This window comes from Phodopus roborovskii, unplaced genomic scaffold (genome assembly GCF_943737965.1).
Source record: "Phodopus roborovskii unplaced genomic scaffold, PHOROB, whole genome shotgun sequence".
Taxonomy (NCBI): Eukaryota; Metazoa; Chordata; class Mammalia; order Rodentia; family Cricetidae; genus Phodopus; species Phodopus roborovskii.
Genome location: NW_026126588.1, coordinates 7,024,734 through 7,041,410, shown reverse-complemented (window position 1 = coordinate 7,041,410; position 16,677 = coordinate 7,024,734).

The window sequence follows — 16,677 nt, the reverse complement described above, 5'->3', positions numbered from 1 at the left end:
TGAAAGACATATAGACAGTGAAGACATTGTCTTCTAAGCAATTTGAAAGCAGAAGCAAGCAGGAGGAGCTTTTTTCATAGCCATTAGAGCAAAGTTAAAGGTCATTATATGTCAATAGACAGAACAACACATTAAGAACAAATATGAGAGTAAATAGGCATATGGATGCAACAAATCCCACAGTACAATCAATATTAGATGTGAACACCAACATGTAAATATAATTAATCATATAAATACTTTGGTATTGACACCAAAAATATTATCAAAATATTTCAGATTTAAACTACATTATAAATCAAATGGCCTTACCAAGTATAGAAAGCTTATACCACCTAACAAGATCAAAATATAAATATTAGAAACTCAGACTTTTCTCCAAAGTGGAACATGCACAAAGCAAATTGCAAAAATAAAAGAAGGAATGAAACCAAAAATTAATGAGATTTTGTAGGAAATATAGGACTACTTAGAGATCAGAAAATGCATTTGGAAAAGATGCCACTGAAGACATCAAAGGGGCTTTGAGTGTGATACATATATGCAGTGCAATTATACTCAATTATAAAGACTACTGAAATCAGAAAATTTACGTGTAAAGGGATGGACCTTGAAAACATACTGAGGGTAATCCAGACCCAGAAACACAAATTCCAACATATTCTCTCTTTCTTGCAAATACTAATTCCAAATACTTAGATACAAGTATATAACTTGAAGTAACAGAAGACTAGGAAAATAGAATGGGACCATGGGGACAAGGAGGCAGAAGGAGCTTTAGACAGGATAAGTAGATAGGATGATACAGCAGATATGAAAAGGATAATAGAAAAATAGAGATATTTTAACTGCGAGTGGAGAGGATGGTAATGCAGGGAATTGAAGGGAGGAGACATGAGAAACAGTAAAGATGTGCATCCTTTACTGTCCTATATTAGGATGAAAAGCCACAATCAAGACAACTTTAAAAAGGGAAAGACACAAGAGACCATTATGTCTGACTAGAAGCAGTAGCCATGAAGGATGGAATTCAAGCTGGAAGAAGAGAAACCTCAGTGGGGATGATATAAGTCTTTAGAACCTCACACCCTGACCCAGTGACTTGTTTCTTCCACGAATGAATGGAAAATACCTGCATCTCCTAGACCTGCCCAGTCTGTACTACCAGCTTGGAACTAAGGATAAAGATGCCAGAGCCTGTGGAGGAAATAATCATTCAAACCACAACAGGGTGTAGAAAAATAATACTGATGTTATATGTAGAGATAACATGTGTATATGTGGATATATATTCAATGGAGCTACATTATATGAGGTAATAAAACTTCCACCAAGAGCTATAAACTAGCTAATGAAAATGCCATTGTCAGTCATAGAAAACCTTCACTCAAGTCCTTGGTTGGAGGACACAATTGTCCCCCAATAATATGGGCTATTGACATTGTATGGATGATTTTTAGATATTTAAAAAAGACTGGCATTTCTGAAGTGATTGTGTTCTTTGTACAAGGAACATGAAGGAATTGTTCTGGAACTAAACCTGGCAGCCTACTATATGAGGGCTATCTGTCATAGTATAGGAAGGTGTTACACAAGCTGCCAGGTTAGGAAAATAAATCAACTTTTCTATTCAGCTGGATAGCTCATAAACCATAATAACAGCTGGTTCAGCAAAATATACCCAATAGTCTAATAGTCACACTTTTATCTTGGGACTAACCAATAGCTATCTAATTGGACAACACAGAGTCAATGAGAACTCCTTATCGACCTAGAGGTCACAGACCCTAGAAGAGAACCAAGAACTACCATTTTCCTGACATTATTGAGTTCTAAATATTTATCTTTATACTCACTAATAAGTAAAGCATCACCCCTGATTAAAACTAATCTTAGTGAAACAGATGGAGACTATTACAGAGATTCACAATGGATCCGAATGCAGAAAACTAATGATGGGATGACTAAACCCAATTGAAACTTGACTAATATGACCTCAAACCAAACCTAAAGCTCATAGGAAATCAGAAAGATTGTAAGAGCCAGAGGACCATAGCAGAAGATCTGCAGCCACAAAATCTCAACAATATTGTGTGAACAAGACCTACATAATGATACTCACCAGTTGACATGCTGGCATGGATGAGGAATTGCCACAAGGTCCAACCTTGTGGAAATGGTGAAAGGGAATGGAAAGCTACAAGTGGTCAGTGGGTACTGAAAGAATCAGTGTCCTCCCGAGAGGAGCTCCTGCATAGATTATTCACTTTCAAGAGGTCGGGCATAGACACATGTCCATAGAACCAATGCTAATGGACACAGTAAATTTTCTATTAATTGGAGAGATGATAGGGTATGAATTTGGGAAGGAGATGGGGATACAAGGGAAGTTGAAAGCTCAGGAATTATGTAGTATGTATAAAGTTCTCAGAAAATATTTTAAAGCAACAGCAGAAGAAAGGGTTCAATGCATTTGACACACATAGTGGGAAAATAAATTCAACAACACAACAAAAAAATATACAGTACAGTGCAGTTGGTTTTATTCAAACAAGGCAAGGATGTTTAAACATGTTAAATGTAATGGATACAATAAAGCTCTGATAATTATTGTTAATAGTCAACTTGACATATTCTAGAAGATGGGCCTCTGGGCATGCCAGTGTGAGGTTATTGGGCTATATTAATTGGTGGGAAAAGACCCATTGTTTTACTATGGGCAGGACAGTTCCCTGAGCATGGGATCCCTAATTACATAAAGTGAAGAAATGAAGCTAATTACAAGTTTCATTTGTTCTTCCTTATCTCCTATCAGTGGACATCTGTCCAGTATTTTGAAGGTTTTTCCTGCTTGAGAAGGTTTTCCTTCAATGAGTAAAAATGGAACTGGACATGTTAGAGTTTTTAAAGAGTTAATCTTACCTGATAAAATGAAATATCCAGCTTCAGTCTCATTTAGTTCTCTACATTGGTAAAGGAAAACACAGAACACCAAAAGGCTGTCCTTTGGTTAGCATACACATGCTATGGCACATATACATTTATAAGCACACACAGGAACATAGTTGCACACATACATGATTTCATATAACACACAAACACACTACACACATGAATGAACAAAATGTGCAATATGATTTTTGAAGTTGAAAAGAAAATACAGAGATGACAAGCAAACATAAAAAGGCATCCAAGAATGGGACAGCATAATTCTTAACATCAATTCTTTTACCTACAGAGTGGTCTTCCCTCTTCATCAAGGAATCTTCTCCTGGAACAGATCCCACTACAGAAAACCACAACCTACCAAAATGCAGAGTTGTGAAGCCCAGCCCCACACCTAAATCTTAGAGAATACTGCTCAAAGGAGCAATGAAATGAAATTGCATACCTTTTGGAAAACACATTCCAAATACTGCCTGATTAAGTACTGTGAAGAACATAGTGCAACTGAAAGCTAATTCCTTTATGATGGTATTGCAAATATAAGCCATTGAGGGATACATTTTGGTAATCTCTAATAAAACCTATCAATGTAGTCTTAACATATGATCCAGTAAACATGCCTCCTGGAATATAGTGAAGGAAATTAAATATCACCTGCACACTAACGCGTTGGTGTGGATAATAATAATACTTTTTAATAGCTGACAAAACCTGGAAGGTGGGTGCTTTTCAGTGGACAAATGGTTTAATGAACTGTGGTTAGTCTAAACAACAGAATCATATTCACTGCTAACCTCAATTGAGTGCTCAGACTATGAAAAAACAAGCAACTAATACATGCATATAATTAAATGAAAGATTCCAGTCTACAGAGGTAATATTCTGCATGTCATTCTGGATAGAAAAAAAAATCTGTGTAAACGGTGAAAAGAATCAGGCGAGTGGGAGGTGTCAAAAAAGGAGAGACAAAAAGGCAGAACTTATGGGACTTTAAAGGCAATGAAAATATATGTTATGGTACATGAGTGATGGGTACAATTAGCACACTTTTAAAACACATAGAAGACTGTATGACACCAGGAGTGAATTCTAATACATAAGTTAAGGACTTAGGTTGGCAATAGGTAGATATGGATCATTGATTGCAACAGCTTTAGAATCTGGTGAAGGATATTGATGATGAAGTGGGAACATGTATTGATGGGCAGGAACATATGGGAATGCTTATATTATGAATTTTCATATGCACATAAAATACTCCAATGAATCTATTTAATCACAGTTTTAAGAAAGAAGACAAGTAGATGTGCTAGGATGGATATGCAAGTGTTGTCCTTTGATTTCCTTACAGGTGCTATGGGACATGGGCATTGCACCCAGACACAGGAACATGTAGACACACACATACATACACACACACACACACACACACACACACACACACACACACACACAGAAAAAGGAGAGACTATACTACACACAAACATGCACATACACACAGATAGAGCCTTCGGAACCATTTTTCTGTATGACTACTTAAAAATGAAAATTAAAAACCAAATGAATATATCTATCACTTCAATGTGTCACAGAAGAAATTTTACCAACAAAAATTTTTAATTCTTTGGAATTTTCACCTGAGATTAACAAGGATTTGCATGGGTAAATAAAATCTCTCCAAAAACAACTGAAATTTGTGAAACATGGTCAGACAGAGAAGTAAAAGACAAGCCTACCCTTGCTCTTTCAAATTCCTAGAGAAAATTTTCCATTTCACTGAGAAGGAAGGATCACTTCAATGAACTTCTTGGGCTCCGAGGAAAGAACAAGCCAATCAAAACATATTCTGTCCATACCAAAAGTAAAAAGACCTTACAATCTATCATCTACTAAGTACTTGGTTTTCACACTTTACCTTATATTCAGTGATCCTACATTCGTAGATTTAACATGAAGTTACATTGGTTTGAGAATTTTCAGCTGGGTTACTACATTATCTGGAATGTTCTTTTAAAAGACAGCAAATGACACAAAAAGTAAAATAATGGAAAGATAAAACCTACTTTTTATTATTTCATAAACCTTCATTTCCTATTATAACACAAGTAATTATTTTAATATGGATAATTTGGGTTCCAATATCTATAAAATAAACAAGCAGTTGTACTAAAACAGAAGTAAAAGCTGAGTTAATTGGTTAACAAAACAAAACATACCACACTGAAAGTAATGTCAATTTTTACTGTACTAATATTAATTTATAAATTCTTTCCTTTAACTGATAAAAATTTTAAATGCAAACAAATGTAATTATAAGTTAGTTTCATTATGCATATCATTATATTTAAATCTATACAAATCACATCAGACAGTATTAATATATTCACAACTATCTTTCCTAAATGAGCATTGAATTGGTGTTTGTTTAATTTTTTTTATTTTATGTGGTTTTGATTTAATGTCTCAGCCAATTACTTCTAAATCTGATAAAAACTCTAATGTGATTATATTATTTTGACATAAACCAATAATGAGAATATTTTCTTAGTGCAATGAGAACATTTCATTTATTTTCTGCTAAATATTTTTTTAATTATCCCTCAGATTTTGACCATAAGATCCAACTCCCTAAATCAACTTGCTTTTCCATTCTTTGTATTCTTCCATGGACATTTCATATTATAAGAATGAGCTGTCAAATCTGAATTGTGTGACTATGAACTGTGTAATAACATCAAGGATAAATAATGCTTTCTTTCAACAAATACTTATTGATAAAGATGATAGCAATATTCTACCAAATCCTCACAAATCTGAAAAAATAAAATCCATGTAATCAAAACTGTGATACATATTGAATGTCAAGGTAACATTATAGTAAAAAGCAAAACAGGAAATACCAGACAAAATACACAAACATTGGGTAATACAGTTATAATGGAAAAGCAAATTGTTACCTAAAGTGCTAGGCAATAAAGGTAGAAAAAAGGAAGAAACTCCTCCCCTCATATCTTGTTTACAAAGACCAGCAAAGAAATCCTCTGGAACAAAGACAGCCAATGTAATAGGAAATTAGTCAGGGCTGCTCTCCAATGTCACTCTCTTAAATATTCTAATAGCAGGAAGCAAAACCCGAGGGAAAAATCTGTCATCAAACCACTCTCTAGCACAACCACATCTAGCTACAAAACTCTGAAGACCTGCCCTCTACCCAATAAAAGAGGAGAGACCCAGACAACCACAGAAACTCAGGAGCCTGCAAGAGGAGCTGATCTGACTGAAAGTCTCTGAACACACAATTCAAACTGAGACTGTTGAGCATGAAAGGAAGTTCCATGGTAAGATGACAGTATTTGCATGGCTAAGATTACAGGGGCTAGTGACACATCAGAGCCTCCATCTTTGAAGTATACTGGGAAATCAAGGAGCTGTCCAGCTGAGAAGCAAAATAGAGCAACATACCATGCTGAGGAGTAGAAAAGTCAATTTGAATGCATTTCTTCATCTGCCCACGATGAACACATTTTGCCTAAAATTTAGATCCTAAAGTGTCATAGGGAGCAGAAGCATTACTTGCAATTCACTCATTACTGGTCACAGTATGGGCACAGAGTGTAAGAATATCCATTGTGATAGGGAATGTTTTCTAGATCCTGGACAGTTATTGGTGTCTATGAGGGAAGACCAAAAGAAAAGTCATTGCAGATCTCTGTAGGGACATTTGAACTAAAATTTTTGTAATGGATTGCGATAAAATGCAGGCAGAGAGTTTGGGAGAATGTATTAAAGAGTGCATAGAAGGGATTGAATGGAGGAAGGGGAAAGGGAAATGATTTAAAAATATAGAGTGTACTATGTCTTTGATGATAATGGGCCTTCATTGTGATTGAGCAAATTACATACTTTAAAAAAAATATTTTGAGGATCTTGAAAGTACACAAACTACACTAAACGAGACAGCACACCTTTAACTTACCATGTAAACCATTTGTATGAGCTCTAGAGGAAAAGTGAGTGCATCCCACACAAGTTGTCTTTAACATCATTTAAAGGATGTACAACTTGGAGACTTATCAAAAAGGGACATTTTGTGCAATGAGTAAAGTGTGTTTAAAACTTAATGACACTATGACGGGGAGGTGGTGGTGCACATCTTTAATCCCAGCATGTGGGAGGCAGAGGCAGGCAGATCTCTGTGAGTTTGAGACCAGCCTGGTCTCCAAGAGTTAGTTCCAGGAAAGCCTCCAAAGCCACAGAGAAACCCTGTCTTGGAAAACAAACAACAAAATAAACAAAATAAAGCAACAACCCATCTAACAAAACATGGATTGAATGAGCTTAAATAGACCAGATAAGCAATTATTAATTGTGTTCATGCTTTCATATTGATGAAAAACAGTGAAAATTGATATGCATATAAGCCAAAATTAGCATCACCTTCAGTGGCTCTTCACATATGACATTTCTGAGATATTTGTATATTTACAGCTGTGTAATCACAACCTTGGCACTTTGTTTCCTGTCCAGTATAGATGAAAGCTATAAACAGGAAACTGTAAAATCATCTATGGTACAAAGTGCAAAGAGAATTTGAAAAAAAAACAAATATGAATGTGGATTTGTGTTTTCACATTTCCCTTTGAGGACAGAAGAATAGAACTGTGCAACAAAAAACTAGGAAATCTCTCTCCTTCTCAAGTATACATTAGGTCCATCAGTCAAGTCCTTTAGGTCAGGTATTATGCCTATTAGAAGCAACAGAGGCACAAGTAAACGACAATGACCCCACATGATAATTCTTCCCTTATATTGTTATTGTTGCTTTGGCATAGTTTCTACCAATGTGTTGTTTAGCTCTGTATCCCACCCACTGCTTAATAACCAGAACATTTTTGTTGATTAGTTTTCAGCCATGTCTTCTTTCCCAGTGGTGATGTTTCTCATTACTCTGCTGCTGTCTTCTAGTCTCACTGAGGGGAGGGTAAGTTTAAAATGTATGATTATCTCAGATCTACCAAACAACTTTGTGAAATGGTACACTGCTTGAGAGTATAGGAACCCAGAAGGCCTGTTGAAGGTTGCGTTTTCACTGGAGTCTTGAAGCACGTAAAAGTGCATTCTCTACCAATGACAGGCATAAGACCCACCAGTAACATGTGGGAAATGGACACTTGAAAATTGAAATGCACTACAAATGCATGGTCCTTATCAGACATCTAACATATACATCAAGAGGCTTGAGACACATGCCAGTTAAAACTTGAATTCAAATATCAAGCTTCTCTTAGATTTCAATACTCCCACTGTGAAATGCTAGACACAGACCGAAGAATCCAGCAGCAACAAAGGGACCTTGTCTCAAATAAAGTTGAATTTGAGGACCAACAGCCAAAATAATCCTTTAAACTATATAGTGTGTGAAGTTTTCTGCAATCTCAAAAGATAAAACCTCCCTTCTCTTTGTCATTCTATACTAGTCATTTGATGATGTATTGTTCACTCAAGATGTCTGTAAAGATGCTATTTTATATATATATATATATATATCTCAAATATTGTTGAAATCTTCCCTCCTAATAAAAATTCAACTAAAACTCCTTAGAAAATATATCTTTTCAGAAGAATTTATATACATATATAGGGAAGAATTATATATATATATGTATATATATATGGAGATAGCATAATAGGTAGTAAATTACTATTATTTGTTTCTAAGAAAACTCACTTTGAGTTTTGATATAAATTTGTTTTGATATAAATTTTACAATGCAGTGACTCAGTATTACAAATGTCTAGCATATGCATTCTTTTCACCAGGATTTGGTAAGTGTATTAGGTATATTTGTTGAAGCACTCACTAATGCCTCGTACTCATAGGACCATAAAATATGAGACAGAAATACACATAGTATACAATTTGCTATGTGTATGTGTATGGGGAGGTCTATGAAGACAGAACTCTGAGACTCTAAAAACAATCATTTTTTGGTCAAGGAGGAGTGAATTACCTTGAAATACCAGGAAAAATGTATAGAAACAGTATGGCTGTTCACATATGCTTAAAAAATTCTCTTACACAGAGGCTCCCACACTGTTGTGGAAAAAAAAATTCTTTAGATCTTGTTCAGACAATTCACCAGCATTATTCTACACCTGCACTTGATCCTCAAATATATACGTGATAATGTGTCAATTTGAACCAGAACTAATAGTTCATCAGTTGCAGGTCTATCACCAACTTGCACAAACTGAGGAACAGTCACTTCCCAAATCATAATTCTCCCCAAATAGAACAGAAGATGGTTTTGTGTGTTAATACCTGAAAGCTAGAAGTTGGGCACCCCTGGAGAATGTGCTCCTAATTTGTGAAATAGTCCTGCAAGAATAAAGTGGGACTATGGCTCTTTCACTGAGCCAAATCCTATATAACTCCTGATGCCAAGGAACCAGTGTTCCTTTGTGGTCTAGGATTAGTCCTGAGGTCATAACCTCTTCCCATCGCCCTGTATCTTATCTAAATACAAATGGATGAGTCTTAACATATTTCTTACTATGAACCTTGTCACAGTAAATTTTCTCTATCTCAGGTTCTGACTCAGATTCAGAAAGAACCTGCCACATCTGCTGATCCCATGACAAATGTCAAGGACAAGATTGACTGCCAGGGGAAAGGAAATAAAACAGAGGTCTCGCAGAGAATGTGTTCTACCTTCCAACAAAATGAAACAGCATGTGAAGACCTGGCCAACCTGAATCAAAATACATTAGACCTGACTACAATCTTGACTATGCTGAAAGAATGTGCTCACAAGGACCAACTGGACCCAGTAAGATTGTGTAGCAGGGCCCATAGACATGGAGGGACCAAAATTAGGCATCAACAAGATTCCACATGCATACTCATCTACACATTGGCTACATTCTTGGACTCAGTAAGAAGCACATTGGTTTCCTATTAAACTTAACCAGGAGCCTCCTGGTGTCCTATCTACTGTGTCTCTTATTAGGCTCTCTTTCAAGTCCCATACCACATTGAGTTAAACACCAACACACAAGGAGAGTGGAGAGTCTAAACAAAATAGCACGATAAACTTAATAAATCAGTCTCTCCTCCTCCCAGTAAAATGCTAAAAATGGCCAGAGGCAGCAATGAAAGTGTTCTGAATAAGCTAGAGATGAACAAGCTAGAGAAGCAGCAGGCAACTAGTAATTAGCCTGACTTAAGAACTTAAAGGCCTAACCTTTCTTTTTATTTTTAGTTTCTTATTTTACATATTGATCCCAGTTCCCTTTCCCTCCCTCCCTCCCTCCTCCCCTCCGTCCCTCCCTCCTATGCCCTCCAAACACCCTTCCATCCCATTTGACCCCCTACTCTACAAGGAGGGTGATGCCTCCCAGGAGGGATTATCAAAATCTGTCAAGTCATTTGGAGTAGGGACTAGGCCTTCCCTCCTGCCTGTAAGTTAAGGGAGTATCTATCCCTCCATGGGGAATGTGCTCCCAAAGTCCTTTTGTGCACCAGCGATACATCCTGGTTCCACTGTCATAGGTCCCTTAGACTGCCCAGGCCTTCTAACTGTGACCCACGTTCAGAGTGTCTGAGTCAGTCCAATTCTGGTTTCCCAGATATCAGTCTGGGGGTCCATGAGCTCTCGCTTGTTCATGTTAGTTTCTCTGTGGGTTTCTGTAGCCTAGTCTTGACCCCTTTATTTATCACTTCTCCCTCTCTGCAACTGGATTCCAGGGGTTCAGCTCAGTGTTTAGCTGTAGATGTCTGCTTCTGTTTCCATCAGCTACTAGATGAGGGCTCTATGATGACATATAAGTTAGTTATCAATCTCATTGTCAGGGAAGGGCATTTAAGGTAGCCTTTCCATTGTTGCTCAGATTGTTAGTTGGGGTCATCCTTGTAGGTCTGTGGACATTTCTCTAGAGTCAGTTTTCTCTTCAAAACCTATAAAACCTATAATGGCTCTCTATCTCTCTCTCTCTCTCTCTCTTGCTCTCGCTCTTGCTCTTATCTATTCATCCCCTGACTCAATCTTCCTAGTTCCACGTGTTCTCCTCTCTTCCCCTTCTCTTTCTCCTAACTCCCTCTCCACTCACTGCCCTTCCCCCACTCCCAATATGGTCAGGAGATCTTGTTCCTTTCCCCTTCTGTGAGGGACCTTGTATGGAACTCTAAGGTCCCTTCTTGTATCCTAGTTTCTCTGGTGGTGTGAATTATAGGCTGGTGATCCTTTGCTCTATGTCTAAAATCCGTATATGAGTGAGTTCATTGCATGTTCCTAGATTTCCTAGAATTCAATGAGAATGAAGACATAACATACCCGAACTTATGGGACACTTTGAAACCAGTGCTTTCAAGGAAAGTTCATTACAGTAAGTGCCCATATGAAGAAAATGGAGGATAGTCACATTAGAGACACGGTACAATTGAAAGCCTTAGAACAAAAAGAAGCAAACTCTCCTCAGAGGAGTAGACACCAGGAAATAATCAAATTGAGGGAAGAAATCAATAAAGTAGAAACTAGGAAAACAATACAATGAATCAATGTAAGAAAGAGTTGGTTTTTCGAGAAAATCAACAAGATAGACAAACCTTTATCCAAACTACCAAAAAGCAGAGAGAGAGCATGCAAATCAACAAAGTCAGAAATGAAAAGGGGGATGTAACAACGGACACTGGGGATTCCAGAAAATTTTCAGGTCATAATTTGAAAACCTGGCCTAATCTTTCTTTAAATGCACATGTTAATTCATGGCAGTAGTCCCAGTAAAATCATCACAGGGCACTCAGTAGTCCTCACTGTAGTCTAATGGGAGTATCTTAAGCTTCAGATGTAGAACCTTTATGGTTATCAATTATTAACTCTCATGGTTTTTCCCTTTAAGTTCTTTTTTGATAATTTCATACAAGTATCTAGTATATTTTGATCACACTCACATCTCAAATTCTCTTATTTCCCTCCAACACCCATGAACTAGAAACTGCCTTCCCAATAACTCACTCTCCTGCTTCATGTCTTTTTATTTAGTTGTTAGTCACCCACTGGGTTGACCTGGGCTACATACATGGCCATATGTATAGCGGTCCCTTAAGCTTCAATATGTCTCAACTGCCAATGCCTTCCTAGAGAAAGCCAAGGTCCTATGACACTTTCTCTTATCTATGACTGGATATTGCCAAATCCAGTCTTTTCCAGACTCTGTTCATACCGTCCTATGTCCCATTCTCCATGTGGAAAAGAACAGTAAGTCTGAACTTGATGTTCATATTCATTGAGGTCAATTAGGGTCGTACAAGTCTCAGATAAGTGACTAATAAAGTACTTGTTCTTGAAGACTGGCCTTTGCAAGTAGAACATCTTCCACTGCTACTTTACAAATGGTTCTCCTACACCACCATCATCTTCTCCTGGAGGCCTGGTAGAGTAATATTTCCCTTAGTCTTCAGTATGCATACCAACATTTGAGAGTGCTGGTGAATTCCTCCAAGAATGGATCTCCTTGATAATCTTTCTCTTTAATATTTTTGAAGTTTATTTCTTATTTCATTTTTGCAATCCATCCACAGTTCTTCCTCCTACCTCCCCTTACGGGCCCTCCCCAGACCACCCACCATCCACTCCTCCCACCAGCTAAGGGCTCCCATGGGTGATCAACAAAGCTGGCCCATTAAGTTGAGGTAGGACCAAGCCCTTCCCCCTGTATTAAGTTTGAGCATCTCCTTGGAAGGTTTCAAACCTTTCCTTATTGGTCATTTAACTCCCCACTCAAACTTCCAAGTACTCATTCTTGAAAAGGCATTCATGTTGGTTTCAAAAGTTATAGTAAGATATCCCAGGATATCACGAGACTAAAACATATCCAGAGGATTATGTTTTCATGAAAAGTGAAGTTTCCCTTTGGCATCTGAAATGAATTATAATGTCCTATCCTATAATTTAGATCAAAACAGACTTCCTGGTAATTTTGACCTTAAAATCTTTCTGCCCCTCTATGCTATGAGGTTCCTTGAGTGAGTTGTATATGCAGGATCTTTAGTGTAAATGTATCTGTTGGGCTAGGATCATCACAATGTTTTGCTCTCTTTATTAAATCTACTTGTGATGGGCTGTGATGGTATCCATTTGCTGTAAAACTTATCTGTGGATAGAAGTATAAGATTTAGAATGTCATAAGGATTGGTGCTAGTCTAACAAAATAGAGGTAGTATATTCTTTTCTAAGGTCCACAACCACTCTAGTTCTGGAATGTTGCCTAAGTTTCTATTACTGGGCATGATTTTCCTCTTGTAGAAAAGGCCTTAACTCTAGTTAGACCACTGTTGAGCACCACCAACATGTGATTGACCCTTATTAGACTTTTATGGATATTTTTCCCAAATGATAATTACTTCTGATTGAAAGGTGGTGTTTCAACTGGATAGGACTATTGATGACTTAACCTCCCTTAGAAGTCTATGTAGTATTACCTGGTACTATGGAAGCTACATTGAAGGAAGGAGCCTACGTCCTAAGTATGAGGTGTTTTTCAACAATACTATATCACATTCAACCTCTGAGAGACAACCAAGAGCCACAACTTGGGAGTTATCAGGAGTTATCCTGAAGAAACAACCACTTAAAAGGTTTTTTTGTGCCTGAAGAAACAACCACTTGAAAGGGTTTTTTGTGCCTGGTACTGGGGTCTTTGCTAGTCTATGCTTCTTTGTGGCAGCAATGTTAGGCCAAGAGGCAGAACCTTCATTCAAAATGCACACACATTACATATGTGTATATACACACAAATACATAAGCATACACATATACATATATAAATTGTGTATAATTCTAAATATAAAATATGATACCATGATGCTATACCAGTACACATGCGTGTTCTTTGTCCCTTGTCATTCTGTCTCCTGTACTGACATGCTTCTGTACCCCAGAACTAGTTAGAGCATATTTCCCTGTTTTTTGTTTCCTACTTCTTATCTCCTGTATCTTGCTGCTCCCATCTCAAGCCCAAACCCTTACGCTGTGATGGTGATGTCTTTGTACATATGTTTCTTCTATTGGTTGATGAAATAAAGCACTGTAGCCAATGAGGCAGGATGATAGGTGGGACTGGGAGACAAGGAGGATTCTGGGAAACACAGGCACAGTAGTTATTCACCATGTGGGCTGCCAGAGAAGTAACACCATGCTGGGCATAACCAGGTAAGCTACAGCCTCATAGCAATACATAGATGGATAGAAATGGGTTAGTAATAAAGACAAAGATAGCCAATAAGAAGCCTAACCCAATGGCCAACAGTATTATAACTAATACAGCATTTATGTGTTTATTTGGGGCTGTGTGACCGGGCTGTTGGGGAGATTGCCCAAAACAAAATGGTGCTAGCAGAGTAGGTACTAAGAACTTCCACTTAAAACTTGGTAAAAACTTTAAAAGGGATTTTTAAAACAAAAGAACATAGGCAGGGAAAGAATAGAGGGGAGCAAGAAAAGAGAGACCATAATAGAGGGAGCCAGTATAGGTTTAAAGAGAAAACTGGCACTAGGGATATGTCCAGAGACCTGCAAGCATGGCCCCAACTAACAATCTAAGCAATAGTGGAGAGGCTACCTTAAATGCCCTTCAATGATCATGAGATTGAAGACTACCTGCCATCCTAGAGCCTTCATCCAGTAGCTGATGGAAACAGAAGCAGACACCCATAGTTGAACACTGAGCTGAGCTCCTGGAATCCAATTGCAGAGAGGGAGGAATGAGGAGCAAAGGAGTAAAGGCCATGCTGGAGAAATCCACAGACACTGTTGGCTTATAAAATGCACCACAGACTGATAGCTGGGGAACCAGCATAGGATGGATCCAGGCCCCCCTGAAATTGGGTGTCAGTTAGGAGGGCTGGACAGTCTATGGGGCCTCTGGTAGTGGATCAGTATTTATCCCTAGTATACAAATAGACTTTTGGGAGAATACTCTCTCAGCCTAGACACATAGAGGAAGGCCTAGGTTCTGCTCCAAATGATATGACAGACTTTGAAGATCCTGCATGGAAGGGTTCACCCTCCCTGGGGAACAAAAAGGGGATGGAATAGGAGAAGGGTTGGGGGAGAGGAGAGGGAAGGAACTCAGATTGACATGCAAAAAAAACTTGTTTCTAATTTAATAAAATAATAATAATAATACAATGCCTCGTGCCTCTTTTACCAGAGAAGTAGTATTAGAGACCAGGTAAGATTCATGTGGTTAGAAAAATATAAAGATTTACAATAAATATATGCAGGCTTGGGAAAAATAAATAGATTGGCTGGGCAGTGGTAGCACATGCCTTTAATCCCAGCCCTCCAGAGGCAGAGGCAGGCAGATTTCTACAGATACAGTCTCAGAAAATAAAAAAAAAAATAAAAGAAAACAAATGGAGTAATAAAAAGCCACATGAAGATGAAAAATACACAGAGAGTCTGGATACTGTATGCTGTAGTGTTGTCCTTAAAATGGTTGGTGAAAAGGGAGCTACAGCTGCTCAAGTGCATTTCACTATAAATGCTGCTAAATTAATCCAACTTATATATTTTGAAAATGCTTTGACTTTAAATTTTAAGTTTCTGCTTTTGTTTCCAGAGAAAATATAAACCTGTGGATTCTTTCCAGACTAATATGGTTTAACAAAGCAAGACCACCTGAAGCAGTGGTGATCTAGCATTTAAAACAGCTGAGATGATGTAGCCTTGCAGACTACAACAACAAAGATTTTTCCCAGGTTTCTGTTTTCTCATGACCCCATGGTATTTCAATACCCCCTAAGAGCAGGAAGTAGTTTGGGGAGAACGATGCCCCAAACCCCAAATGTTATTTATAAATGTTTGTTTTCGTTTAAATTGGGTTAGTTATAAATGAATGGTTAATGATCAAAACCAATCTCTTTTAAAAGGAAAAAGGGGGAGTAGGACATGAATATTTCTTTTCCTGTTTAGGTATTGTGTTCATATAGCTCATTTAAAAATGTAATATATAATTAAGTACAGAATACAGTTACCTATAGTAGTCAAAACTTATAGTTAGGTTAGTTTGGTTTTCCAGATATATAGAGACAGATTTCAATTGGATAGACATTCTTAAAACCTTTCAAAGACCTACAGAATATGGCATGTGAAATGGTTTAGGGTTTTTCTTGACAGTGAGACACAACTGCTCCTGGATACACAGTTCCTTCAGAGAAGATGTTGGACATAGAAGGGACTCATTATGGAGTCTTCTTTCAATATGGCGAGGCTAGCCACTTGGGCAAGATACTTACTGCTCTTGCCTGGACTGTTTGACTGTCTGCTGTATAAGGTGAACATGCAGGACCCACAGGAAAGTGACTGCTAATCTTGCAAAACAAAATGGACAGTGCTGTAAGGATCCTGTTTCATGGAAGAGTCTGCCAGACAGTTAGCAGGAAACAGAAAAATGACTGACAAATTGCCAATACCGGCAGACAGTTTAAAATTTCCTGTTTCACTGAGAAGTCTGTTGGATACCCTATGGCCTATGGGTCGAAAATGGGTGTTCCTATTTACAGAAGAACTTTGGATGACTGTCCAGGTAGCAAGATGTCTCAATCAATTACAAAGTTAATATATTACCTTTCTGAGGTTTTTGATTGGGTTGAAAACAGATAATTGTGGCTATAGTTTTCATTAGTTATCATAAAAGTTAAGTTACATATAAGGCTTTAGACTCACAAAG